The sequence below is a fragment of the Solea senegalensis genome, linkage group LG15 (genome assembly GCF_019176455.1).
Source record: "Solea senegalensis isolate Sse05_10M linkage group LG15, IFAPA_SoseM_1, whole genome shotgun sequence".
Taxonomy (NCBI): domain Eukaryota; kingdom Metazoa; phylum Chordata; class Actinopteri; order Pleuronectiformes; family Soleidae; genus Solea; species Solea senegalensis.
The window spans coordinates 16,330,924-16,344,376 of record NC_058035.1 but is presented as its reverse complement, the minus strand read 5'-3'; the positions used below and the strand labels follow the sequence as shown (position 1 = coordinate 16,344,376).

The 13,453-nt window shown below is 38.0% G+C and overlaps 1 long non-coding RNA gene across 1 annotated transcript; it reads right to left on the bottom strand.

Moving 5' to 3' along the window:
• Positions 1-1,203: 1,203 nt before the first annotated feature.
• Positions 1,204-10,821, bottom strand: LOC122781556. Its single transcript, XR_006361807.1, has 3 exons — positions 7,165-10,821; positions 4,940-5,012; positions 1,204-1,887 (listed from the first exon to the last, which is right to left on the bottom strand). It is a non-coding gene; the product is annotated as an uncharacterized LOC122781556 (long non-coding RNA).
• Between the last annotated feature and the right edge of the window lie 2,632 nt (positions 10,822-13,453).

Sequence of the window (13,453 nt, the reverse complement as noted above, 5' to 3'; positions counted from 1 at the left end):
TTCTCCATTTTATTGCATTTAATCCGTGAAATGGGGAAGATGAGGCCTTTAAAAAAATAAAATAAAAAAAAACTGGCCCCACGTCTGCTTGTTAAAGCCAAGCCAGTTTATGATCAACCACTACTCTAATTAATCAAAAACAACCATAAACACAAGATCACAATCAGCATGTGAAGGGCATTGTAATATGATATATGTGTGTGTGTTTAAGCAAAAACATAAAATGGCTTGGTGGATATCAACTTACTTCATAAAACAGCTTCTAGTAAAAAATGCTGTGCATTTATCAGGGTTTTAAAGATTAAGATGGGCTGATGTGGTCTCTGACTCCAAAGATTCACACCTCTGTCCCACAATTGCCATGTTGATAAGATCTGAAGATTAGGACTGAGCTTATCTTGGCTCAGTTTGTTGGGCTGCAGATTTGGGGCAAACTTGTCTTATTCCAGGTGTCTTCACTTCCTGACCTCCTGTGTTTGCTGCCTCTTTGATGACTTACACCTGCCCTAATGTGTCCTAATGTATCACACCTGCATCTTATCAGCTCCCCCTTCCTTAGTCTATTTAGTGTCTGTCTCATCCTTTGTTTGTAGCTTTTTGTCTCGTACCCTTGTGTCATTGTTTCAGCCTTTTCATATTAACTCTTTCACATGGTTCTTTTACTGTGTGAAGAACCTAATTTGTTATTAAAAGACCATGAATTTGTCCCATAGAACTCCACAGTTGAAATATAGCATATACAGTATACCAGATAATATGTCAGGTAAAACATCTTTTTCTCCATCTGTATCCATTAAAAGTGAAGTAACTTATGTACCACTGCTTTTGTGCAACCGACTCAAGACTAAGTTCAACCAGGACTGTTAAATCCCGGCTTAATCCCTTATAATGTTTTCCTGCAACAGGCCCCCCGGGGACCAGGATAAGCAGGAACACACAATATAACAAAAATGTTCCTACAAAGAAGTGAACTTCAGTACAAACTAATCTACACAAGGGAATGAGCTGCAGGTGCAGAGATGGGAGGAGATGCTTGGGCGAGGAGGATGAGGAAGAGAAATGACAGGAAGAAAAGAGATAGTTTAACAAGATAAATGAAGAGCAGGTGTTGAAGGAGAAAACAGGGCAAACATAGGATGTTATAGCAGATATAATACAGATGGGGTAACCTATAAGTAAAACACAAACAACCAAGGCAGGACACAGGAAGCGACCAACAGAGACTTTAATATTGACACCAATAATCCAAACTATTTACCTATTCTCAATGGGACATTACTTTTACTATATTTACATAAGTTGCTATTGGCTCATAAATGATCATGTCGGTGAAAACTCAAATAGGATGCTATGATTACCGCATGTGTCTGTGTAATGTAATTAGGATTGGAATCCGTCACATGCTTTAATATACAATTGTTGCTTATACTTGTGTAAATGTAAATTAACATGGCGATGTCTGTATAATCTTAACAAACGGAGGAACTATCTGCTCGGAATTTTTGCAGAGGCTTTGAGTGAATATTTTTTTTGATGTAATGGTTAATAAATCTCAGTGATCGGCTGACAGTTTACAGATACAGTTCTGTTATAAATGGAATGAGATACATGTCAGCTGCTGGTTTTTATCGCTCACCATGAAACCTCTGAATGAAAGTGAGTTTCATCACTCGAACCTCTTGTGGCCTCAATGTTTAATACGTCATCTATCATTCACTACACTACTGTTGAAAGTACTCTACGTATCCATCGACTTCTACACACACACACACATATATATAGCAACTCATCTGATAAGGGTATATTATGGAACATCTTGTCATTATCATGCTGTAGTGAACAAGGTGATGGAGCAGCATAATTGCTCCGAGGTCTCATTATTTCCATCTGCAAAACAAGGAGAAACCAGGTCAATGACAGATGAGTGAGAAAACATGTTTCATAGTAATTAATAAAGAAAAACAACAGAAATGAAGACAAGTAACAAACATGCAAAAACGATACAGTTGTAGAGTAGTATTTAATGATGTAAAATAATCAAACATATGTACTAAAACTAACAAACTCTGTCATCTCCGTGCACAATAGGTCTTTCATGTTTAATTTTGCTTTAAAAATATAAAGCCATGCTTTATTCAGTGTTGCATTAATTCAGATTTAAGGAGGTAATGAATGATCTTATTTTGAATAGATTCTATTAATGCTACTCTTAAAGAAACATGAATTGATTTTTAGAAAGCACTTCAATCGCGTCAGCAGAAAATAGAACAAATAAAGTTTATTAATCAAATAAATGTCATTATATGAGACGCGGACATTAAAAAGCAGGACGCTGATAATGACAGTAATGACAGTGAAGGATATTATTAAAGTTCCACATTTGTACCAAGCCATTTGAAATAGCATTTCAATGTACAGAATAATCACAATCATTTTTGTGAGTACTCGTATCTAATATCAGCTGAAACAGTAAATACTCATAGTTACCTTTTCGAATAACTGACTAATTTTGTGACTAAGTTTGAATTTGTTGCCCATGGGTAAATCCCTGAAACATTATGTCAGAAAGGGAGAAAAAGAGGTTGATTTTATAAGATCCAAGGTCAAATGAAATAAATAAAATAAATAAAATGCAAATAAAATGTTTAGAAAAAAAGAAACAGTCTGCATGCAGCACAGTGCAGATTCCCAGGTGTGATCAATGTGCCAGTTTTAATGATGTGTTTAAACTGTAGGAGCAAAGATTCGAGTTACAGGCTATAATTACAGAGTAAACATTTTTGTTAGTCTTTCATCTGATAACTTGTCTGTATTATTACTATTATTACTCATGTCCAGTGTTTGAAGAGGGCCGGAACTGACCAGTATGCTGCACTTCTTAATTTAATTATTTTGAATACCGGCACTATTATTTGTATACCGACAATTCATTATTCTGGCCCAGGATAATCGTTATTCACTGTGTGACGTTCACCCGTTCTTGTGAGAGTGTAGTGTTTATTTAATGTTAACCCTTTAACACCTAAGCAACCACTTATTTTAACCATAAAAGGGCCAGAAAATGTCTTCAGTTAATGTCAATGTACTGAATGCTAAAATGGTGTATTAACAATTTAAAATGTTTTATTGAGATTGTGTGTGTTCAATTTGAAATTTGAACAATATAACACATATTTAAAAGTTTAAGTTTTTGTCAAACAGGCAAAAAAATGGAAACTATGTACATGCATTTTTCCAACTATCTTCCATTACTGTAATTACCACATGTTGGCTTTCTCAGCTTTCTGAAACCATTTGAATTTAATTTCATATATAATTTCATGCAGATGCTTTGCTGTAAAGTGAGAAACCAAGGAAAAAGAATTAGAATAATATGTATTAAGTATTTATTAACTAATATTTAGTTATATTCACTGACTTCTTGCCGTCCTGGAGGAACAGTATAATAACAGGACACATAATGTGAATACTACGAACATCTTCTTGTATCTTTTATTTTCTTAGGATTTTAATAATTTACCATTGAATGATTTAGTACTGACAGAAATACAGGCCTCATATTTATAAGGGGTTAGAAGGGGGCTCCTCTCATTTTAGTCTGCAAGTCAATTGAACTCCAATGACGACGATGAGTCACTGAGTGCAGTGAAAACTTGGTGACCACACAATAGTGTGTGGACAGTGAATGAGGAATGAAGTCACTGCGCAGCACACGGGTGCTTTTTAATGACCAAACACACACACACACACACACACATTCATGCACACGCTGAATGATGACTCTGCCTTTGAAAACCATTTTTTAAGTTTTCCTTGAAATGAAACTGAAGCATCCGTCACCATGACAGGCTGGCACTCTCTCCGTCTCGCTTCTCATTTTGTCTTCCTCCGTCTGGGTGTCCCTCACAACTTTCTCACCTCAATCCATCTTCATTTTTGTCTTCTTACCCACAGGGACCTTTTTTTTATCTCAATCTCTCTCTGCCTCTGCCACTTTGTGGATTCCTCATGCTCCTCATTTTCACTCCATCACCTCTTGATTCACATTTTTTTTACTTCATCTATTTCTTCCCCTCCCCATCTTACCATTGTAATCTCACTACATTTCTTCCATCTTTGTTTATGGACCTCTTCCTGTTCTTGCCCCTTCTGTCTTATAATCTCACCATTGTCTTTTTTGCTTTTACTTCTTTCCCACCCCTGATGCTTTTCTCGTGAAGAATAAACAGATCCATCTATCACCTATACCTGGTTGTTTGTGGGTGCAGGGATTTTGGATTTTCCTTATTGTTTTTTTCCTTTCAGCATTATCACAGCAATTTATTCAAAGTCTTGGCAGCTCAGCCACAAAGAGCTGTGGCTAATACCTGCATAGCCAAATATGTCTAATGACATCAAGTATAATATGTTCAAGTTGTAGGAGAATAGCATTGAGTGCCTGCCTGTTGACTGCTTGTTTGTGACTGACACTAAGATTAAGGCGAAACACAAAAATGCAAATGGTTCACATGTCAACTCCAGTTAAAATATGGACTTGAGCAAAAGATTTGGGTGACTGTGATGTCTGTCTGTGTGATGTCTTGAAAGTGAATAACCTTGACAAACTGGCCCTAAAAGAGGTAGCTGGTCACCCACAGGTAGTGCTGGAACTATGTGCATTTTAAATTGCTTCTTTTTCTAACATAAACCAATGTTCAGTTGACCAACCTATATGTAAGTAATGTATCTTATTAAGTCTTAAAATGATATGACCATGATATGTCCACCTCCCAGTAACCAAGCTCGTAACACCTCGACGGGTTGCCGAAATAGTTATTCAAACACAACAAGCTACAGCTATGGGTTGGAAATGCTGAGCGTTGCCTCAACCTGGAATGTACGCTAAGAGACAGGGAAATCAAATAAAAAGAGAAAAAAGTCCAGTTCAAAATCAAAGTACTTTCATCCAGGGGTGTCAAACTCAAATGACCTTGGGGCCAGTGAGTGTCCAGTCTGCTTAAGTGGGGGCCGGTCTAAAGGAAAACAAAGAACAGCTGTTAAGTTGTGGGTGGGCAATATGATCTTAAATTATGACACAATATTCCATCATAATGTCACAATAAAGATTTTATAATGATATTACACAGACTTTCAAAGTAAAAGTGCTTGTTTTGCTATCAAACAGTGTATACTTCACAATAAAAAAAACATATTTATTAATTTATTTATGACAGAGAAATAAATTTAAAAGTAAGTAACTAATAATGCAGACAACTGTAATTACATTACAACATTACAACATTACAACATTACACAACATTACAACATAACAACATTACACAAGCTTATGGGCCACCAGTTTGACACCTCTGTTTTAATCAAATGAGCAGGCAAAGTCATACAGAGCAAAGCAGTCCAAATCAGGCAAAGGCAAGTCAAATTAAATATAAATTTAAAACATAAAAATACAAACTCTGTTGTGAGTTCTGGGGTATACATACACAGGTTGACCTGATGAAGACAGCAGGGTCTGCAAGTGCATGTGGTCACAGGAGTTTGCAGTAGATTTGTGTTAAAATGTCGATGTTGGAGAGTGGAGAGGAGGTTGAAGACACGTGTGCAAGTGTGGATACTTTTCTCTTGGACAGCGTTGCCAAAGCTTCAGCCAAAGTTAGCTGACACTCTCTCACTCCCTCTCTTTAACATAACGTTGTTGGTGGATATTTAATGTGCAGCTTATAATGTCTTTACAGTCTGTTTTTGTCGCCTTGTCGCCTCCTCATCGTGTGATAGTTGTCTGTTTTCACTTTCAGGTTGATGTTAATAAAAATAAAACAGACGGAAGGGCAGTTATGTATGTGTATGAACTCAGTGTTCCGCCAGCTCTTCCCATGTTTTGGAAACTTTGGCTGTATGATGTTTTGAAATGGGATTGAAGTAACCTTTTTTAAATGCTTAGGGTCACCATTGTCACAAAGTACAAATTTGCCTTTCAAACATACCTAAAGTGAGGATGACAAAATTAGAATCTGTATGTAATTTCAATTGTATATATGCAACATGCCAAAAAAGGTCATTATCTGGGGTTTTCATAGTTGCAAACTTCCTTAATTGGTGACCATGTTGCCAAAAACAGTACAAGATTGCTGCTTGGTCATCAGTTTCTCATGAAGGTTTTTACTGAAGATTTTCCACAATTGGTTACAGGCACTGGGATATACCTGAGGTAGACTGTAGAGACTATTAGATATATCTCATTTGGCTTTAACGCCTCGGGGGCCCTCGGGAGGAACTGGATTTGGATGACACTGTGATTCAACTCGGAATAGATGGAGGTTTAAGATTAGTTTTAAACTTGTGTTGTCTGTAAGAAAACTACATGGTCTTTTAAATCTGTTGATGCTTCCTCAGAGGCTGCAGTTATCAGATTCTGTTCTACCACTTCTGAGGTAGATGAAACCAATTTGCTGTATCTGAGACATAAAGAGTTCTATTGTACTCAAAAAACCCAAATCAAATGTAACTAATACCTTATGTCTCAATTGGGTCTGACGGGTTCGTCTGGCTCAGACATAGAGTTCATGGCTGTGGGATTCCTCACAGCAGGCTACAGCCCGAGGTTAAAGCAGTGTCTGTAAGTTTTGAAGCAGTGGATTCAATATTTATTAGGATTTAAGAAACTAAAATTTGAAGTCCAGCATTTCAGAGGATTTACAGATCAGAAAAGTCTGACGAAAAGCTTTTGGGGCACAGGGTGCTGGAGGGGTACCTTGATGTTTTTAAGGTTGTGGATTCAATTCTTGATGAACACCCTGGTGAAAGACTGTAGGACTGGATAAAAACATCAGGTGTTTCCATCTAGATATATCTGTTATTTCTAAAGATGTGCCTTTTGACTCCAAGTGCCAAAAACATCAACACCACTACACACAAACACACAAGGTAACTCTTTCACTTCACATTACTTGTATCACAGGGATTAATGAGGAGATTTAGTGCTCCGAGTTTGTCTTCTCTTTGATGTGGCACTGATCGCACATAGATTCAACGTTTAATCATTGAGGTGATCTGCTTTTACGGTGATGTTGAGGGAAAAACTGAAGACAAATATAGATCAAAGATGAGTAAAAGCAACGACAACACATACGAAGATGCGGACATACATTAAAACATTGAAAACATTACCTAAACCCAAATGTCATCTCACTGGATTTGACGAATTTCACAGATTGTGCTCTGATCGACTCTTGGACTGTGCAAATGTCCACCCTCAGTCACATATTTTTGGCTAAACCAGGAGGTTTAAGGAGGACTTGGACTGCTGCAGACACAGTAATTCAGAGAAAAAAAAAACAGTGACAAAACCATTTCAAACCAAATGTGCAAGCTTCATGTAGAATACAGTGTAGTGCCAAAAGTAGCAATAAAAAAAATTCTATAATTGGAAATTGGAAAGACAATAACAAAACCTGTGATAATGTGTGTGTGCGTGTAGGACCATAATCGTTATTGAGTGTGGTGAAACAGAGTGAATATTACCAGTTTATTTTTACGGTGCACAGGGCCATCACAGAGGCTTAAAGCTATTGCCACAAAGACAATCTAATCTTTCACTCAACTGAGTCTGCAAAGAGACTTCAGGAGGATATTGAATTGCATTTATTTGGCTCTCTTGTTTCCAAAGTGATGTCACTGAATGATTGGAGCATGGCCTCCCAAACAAATAAGCATGTACAATAATTTAGTAAAATGGCTTAAAACTGTTATAAACAAATGCCTGTTACATTCAGACATTATTGTCACATGAATTTCTCTGTGTTTCTCAGTATAGTAGAGTTTCGATCTTTTGTTACCTCGTGACGTTAGATTGATTTTACATGCGACAGATGGACATTGTGCTAGTAAAGCAAGGTGGCAACAAACAGGTCAGAGTCTGACTGAAAACACAAAGAAGGCCCATGCAAAGTGGATTTTGCTGCTCAAAAATGGTGGGATAAACTCCTCTTGTCGTTCCAGCACTGCTGCTGTATACACACAAATGCTCCCTCTGTAAGGTCTTGACAGAGCCCATTTTTAGAAGGATGCATTATACTGTTCAAAAATACCAAACAGAGGCAGAATAGTAAAATTAATTAATTCTCAGTTTACAAATCTTCTTCTTGAGGCTTCTCCCTTTAGTGGATCAGCTGCCTCCATCTTGTCCTATCCCTTGTGTCTTCTTTTGTTATGCCAACTGTCCTCATGTCCATCTTCAAAACATCCATGGACCTCCCTTGTGGTCTTCTTCTTTTCCTCCTGCATGGCAGCTCCATCTTCAACATTCTTTGTCCATTATAATCACTATTCCACCTCTGCACGTGACCAAACCTAATCCCGTTCATCCTGGTCACTCCCAAATAAAATCTCAGCAAATCTTCAGCTCTGCCAATTCCAGTCTTTTATTCAGTGCCTCTGTCTCCAAGCCATACGTCTTATAGCGGGTCTCATTGCCGTCTTGTAGACCTTCCCTTTCACCTTTGCCGCTATCCTTGTGTCCACCCTGCCTGCACTCTCTTCTTCACCTCTCTTGTGCAACATTCTTTGCTTTGGATGGTTGACGCCCATGTATTTAAACTCACTCTTTCACTACCTCTACTCCATTCATCTTCAGTGTACCACCTGTCATTCACACACAGGTATTCCGTCTTGCACACACTGACCTTCATTCCTCTTCTCCAGGCTCTCTTCCACCTACTTTTCTTCTACCCTACTTTCACTGCAGATTATAAAAGCAGAATATCATCTGCAAACAATGAAGTCCATGGAGACTCCCGTCTGACCTCATCTGTCAACCTGTCCACCACTATTGCAACCAAAATGCAATTCCATTTTCACCTTTAACCCAACCGTCACGCCAACTATCCACCTCACATACCCAACATACTTCTCTGCCACTCCTGACTTCCTTAATACCACAGTTCCTCTCTTGGCACCCAATGGTAAGCGTTCTCTGGATCCACAAAGACACAATGCAACTCCTTCCCTTCTCCATACTTTTCCATCAGCACCCTCAAAGCAAAACTAGCTTCTGTAGCACTCTTCTTTCCTTAAGTAAGCTTCAACAATTCTTTTCCTCTTTCTTCATGGTGTGGCTGATCAAATGTATGCCTCTGTAATTACTACAGTCCTGCACACACCCCTTGTTCTTGAAAATCAGTACAGCCACACTTCATTCCCCATTCCTCAGGCTTTTTCTCGGTCTCCAAGATTGTATTTAACCATCTGGTCAGAAAGTCCGCTGCTTTCTCTCCTAGACATCTCCATTCCTCCACAGTTATTTCATCTGGACCAACTCAGTCTCCTGATATCAGGTACAATTAATTAGCAGGTGCAACAAATGGAAATCGAGAGCTTAGCAAAACAGCCAAAGAGCATATTTCTGGGGATAATTATGGAGAACAAAACTGAGCTTAAAAGGCACTACTCATTTTAGCATTACATTTTATTCATCAGGTCAATGGGCTATACAATTTGAGATAGAATATCTGGTTGCATTAGTGTTGCTCATGTATGGTATTAATGTCATAAAGACTTATTTATTTAATTCACTCTATCCATTAGACACAAATCCATCCATCTATCCAATAATAAATTCCTTACTTATTCATCCCACCCTTCACAAAATTGGACACAATGTTTCAGTGGATACAGACTGGCAGTGGAAGAATACTTGTTATTCTTTTTTATTCCTGTTGACTGATATTTTCTGATTGCAACCTACCACTGACAGATCAATCAACTAATCTTTTCTAATCAACTAACAGTGGAGGCTGAGGCAGAGCAGTCACAGAGACAACAAGGTAAGGAATAATTAATCCATCAAACAGTTTTAATCTCTGGGAGGATTAGGAGGCGCAACATTGTTTTCTAAAGAATGCAGAAAGACGCAGACACACAAATCACCTTTCGAGGTTCATGTGCGGATGTTTGCCTGCAAAATTAGATATTGATTTTCTTCTCTTTGCTGCCCTCTTGATGCCTTGTGTTGGCTAACTGTCATTGGTTTGGCTTTTACTTCACCAGCCTCGTTCACCCCATTACCTTTCTCACATTACACCAGCCACGGGGTCAGTCCCGTAAACAAGGTTCACATCTGTCTCCAATATTTTGTTTGTTTGATTTATACCAAATTTCATGGGGGATTATCCAATTTTTAAGAGAGCCAACATTGGCGAACTCAACCAAAACAAATTGATACGGTTTATACCACTGACTGATTAGATTTTGCCGATCTTTACACTATTAATCAGTTATATTGTTTCAAAATCTAGCGACAAAACAAAAACAAACACTCCCAGTTCTCTGCAAATATGAACCGTTTAAGATTCTGATTGCTCACACCTGTGTGCATTATATAAAATGAATTCTGATGTTTTTCTACTTGGTCCCTATGTTTAAAAAATAAGATAAAAAGACCCCCATGAACTCCATGAAATGACCACTGAAACAGGTTTTCTACCAGTTAAAGGCTCATATTTATATAAACTTATTGCACAGGTTGAAAAATACCAGAATTGCCTTTTCCTTCATTTACCTTTTTAAGTTCACATCAGTCTTCTTCAATCCACCACTACTTTCCTGCCTGTAAATCACCTGATCAGAGAGGGATTTTGATTCACCTTCTTCTCCAGTCTTTCCTTCTGTATTTTTGTATTTCCTTCCTAACCTTTCCAGCACCTCACCAGCAGTTGCAGCATTCATCTCTGCTTTCCATGCAAAAGCAATAATGTTGTCTGCAGGCCGGCCAGCTCCCCAAAATATTATTTTCATCAATAAATGCATGAGAAGCCTGTCATTAGTGTGTTTGTGTGTGTGTGTAGAGGAAAATGACACATACAAATATATATATATATATTATTTACACATGGAAAAACACACACATGCAAAAACACGCACATTGAAACTAATTCTCCCATCATTACACACACACAAACACACACTGCTGCCACCTCACTTTCCCTCTGCTGTCAAATGGAAAGCAAGTGTATTTCAGTAAATACATACAGTGTTTTAATCTATCAGCCGAGTGCGACAGGCCTATTTCCTCCGAGTCTGCGATGCTGATGGTTTAGAGGAATTCAAAGCACAATCAATTTGTCACGTCCACACTGGTCTCCAGCTTGCATTACTTACCACTTGACGATGGTAGAGCCTAGCAGGGCATCAAACTCCCTGACAGTTACACAATATCCCTGTTTGTATTCTTAAACCTAAGCATTGCATATTACCCCTCTCCTCTGGTATTTCAGCTATTTACATTTAAAAAGGTTGAATAATCATGACACAGTTCTTGATTAAATACTGCATGAATTAACATTATGAAAACAGCTTGCCTTGAGATGAAAATGCATACTCGGTTGATCTCATCCTGCAGTGTTTGGTTGCACCACCAAACCCGAGGATAAATCTATATCAGTGTTTTATTTCTGTAATGTAAATTACAATCTTTTTCGGTTATCTTTTGGCTTTTGTAGGGGTTGCAGCAGAACATCTGCCTCCATCTTGCCCCATCGCTTATATTCATGCATTATGTCATCACATGATCTAAGAAAAGGACCTTTACTCACTCTCTTACAGATGAATACATTTAGAAATACATGATCATTCACATATACTGTATTATATGTACTGTACAGATGTGCAAGTGTAAACAGAAAGTAAGCTGTCCAAAATACTGCAAACAGCAATGGCAAAAAGTAGAATCTGGGATTTCCTTTCTTGACTTGACAACAAGGATATTTTTCCTTGGTACCTCCTGCAGTCACTTCATTCTTTATTGCTGCCTATCCATACTAACATGCAGCCCCTATCCCCCGAACCAAAATGGGGCCAAAAGCATTTCCACAGCTGTCAGTGTTTGGGTGCTTGGATACTGGAGTTGAGAAGGTGCAGCGTGAAAACATGACAGAAGTGTTTTGAAACTGAAATGTAGTGTTGTGGATGCAGCCTGAGGTTGATGTAAGCAGCATCATTCTCAGACAGCACATGCTCCTCAACCCTTTTTTCCCCATCAGTGGTTCACTGATCATTGGATGCTCTAAAGTAACATTTACACATGTTTGCAACATCAGCTGACTAAACAAACTGCTTTTGCAGTAAAAGTAGGGCAATAACTAATCATGTTCAAGTATTCATTTTTTTCAAAAGTCAAAAAATGTAAATGTCGATCACTGTTTCCCAAACCTTGAAATGATGATGTTCTCAAATGTCTTTTTTGTCCACAATGTCTTGTTTGTATGCTGTAAAGAATTCAGAAAATAGTCACATTTATGAAATGTAATTATTTAAAAACACAAAAGTAATTTAGTAAGCATTCAAAATATTTTAATTGTGGCAGCTGGTCATTGATTTATGCTTAAAGATAGCAAGTTATAACATGAAAACTCTTGTTATCAGCTATTGACAGCTATTATAATACATACATACTGTATATATAATACATAAAATAAAATAAAAGTTTGCTTTTAATATTGGAGAGAATTGAACCAAACAATGATTTTCTTCACAATTGGAACTACCCTGCAGCAAACATAGCACATGAGTGTGTGTGTGAGGGGAATGAAATAAACACATTTGGCTGAATTTCATCAACTTAATGAACCTTCACCACCCGGTAGAGTTTGTTTTGGGACTTAATTTGATGCTGTGCTTAGCAGCTTTTAAGCCTGATTTCCCTACTTAAATATGACATCATAAACATGCAACAAACACACTCTTAATTATGACCCCTGTCCCTAAATGTTACCTTAAATCACAGTTCAGAAATAAACTGCTTCAATTTCCTCACTCAGCATGTCTGCTTTTTCACCCCTCCACAAACAGTCATAACCTCCTGTCACATCTTGGTGCACATCTTTGTCCTATTACGTGCTTTTACAGCATCCTCTCTCTCTCCCTGTCTGCTTCTCTTTATCTCCACGAGGACATTATGAATTTGAATTAACGTCTCCGCTGGCACGGTCTCGCAGGACACACCATCCAAATGCTGCTGCTGCTGTCTCCAAGGCCAAATATATAAAACACAGAGGGCCAGTGACAACCAATGTCCCGTGTCCTCTGAAATTGGATTCCCTCGAACCTTCCCTCAATTCTGTTTCTCTCTTTGCTTCATTTATCAACAGTGTTGGGCTCGAGTCAACTCAAAACACCACTGAGTGCAACTGTCAGAGACATTTCAGATTGAAGATGGCCCAAATGGCCGGAGTATAACAAATGTGCAGGACTTTGACTTGAGGCTGTTGTTGCAAAAACTGACAACATCAGCGTAAATCATTGTACAGGTCCACAGTGACACACAGAGTGGAGACAATAGATGAGGTGATTTGTAAAAAGCAATTTGCATCAAAATATGTAACCAGTGGCTAAACCAGACTTTTTTTTTACCTAGAAATAAACCCATATGAACATGCTATTGTGCAGTGTATCTTCTTAAATC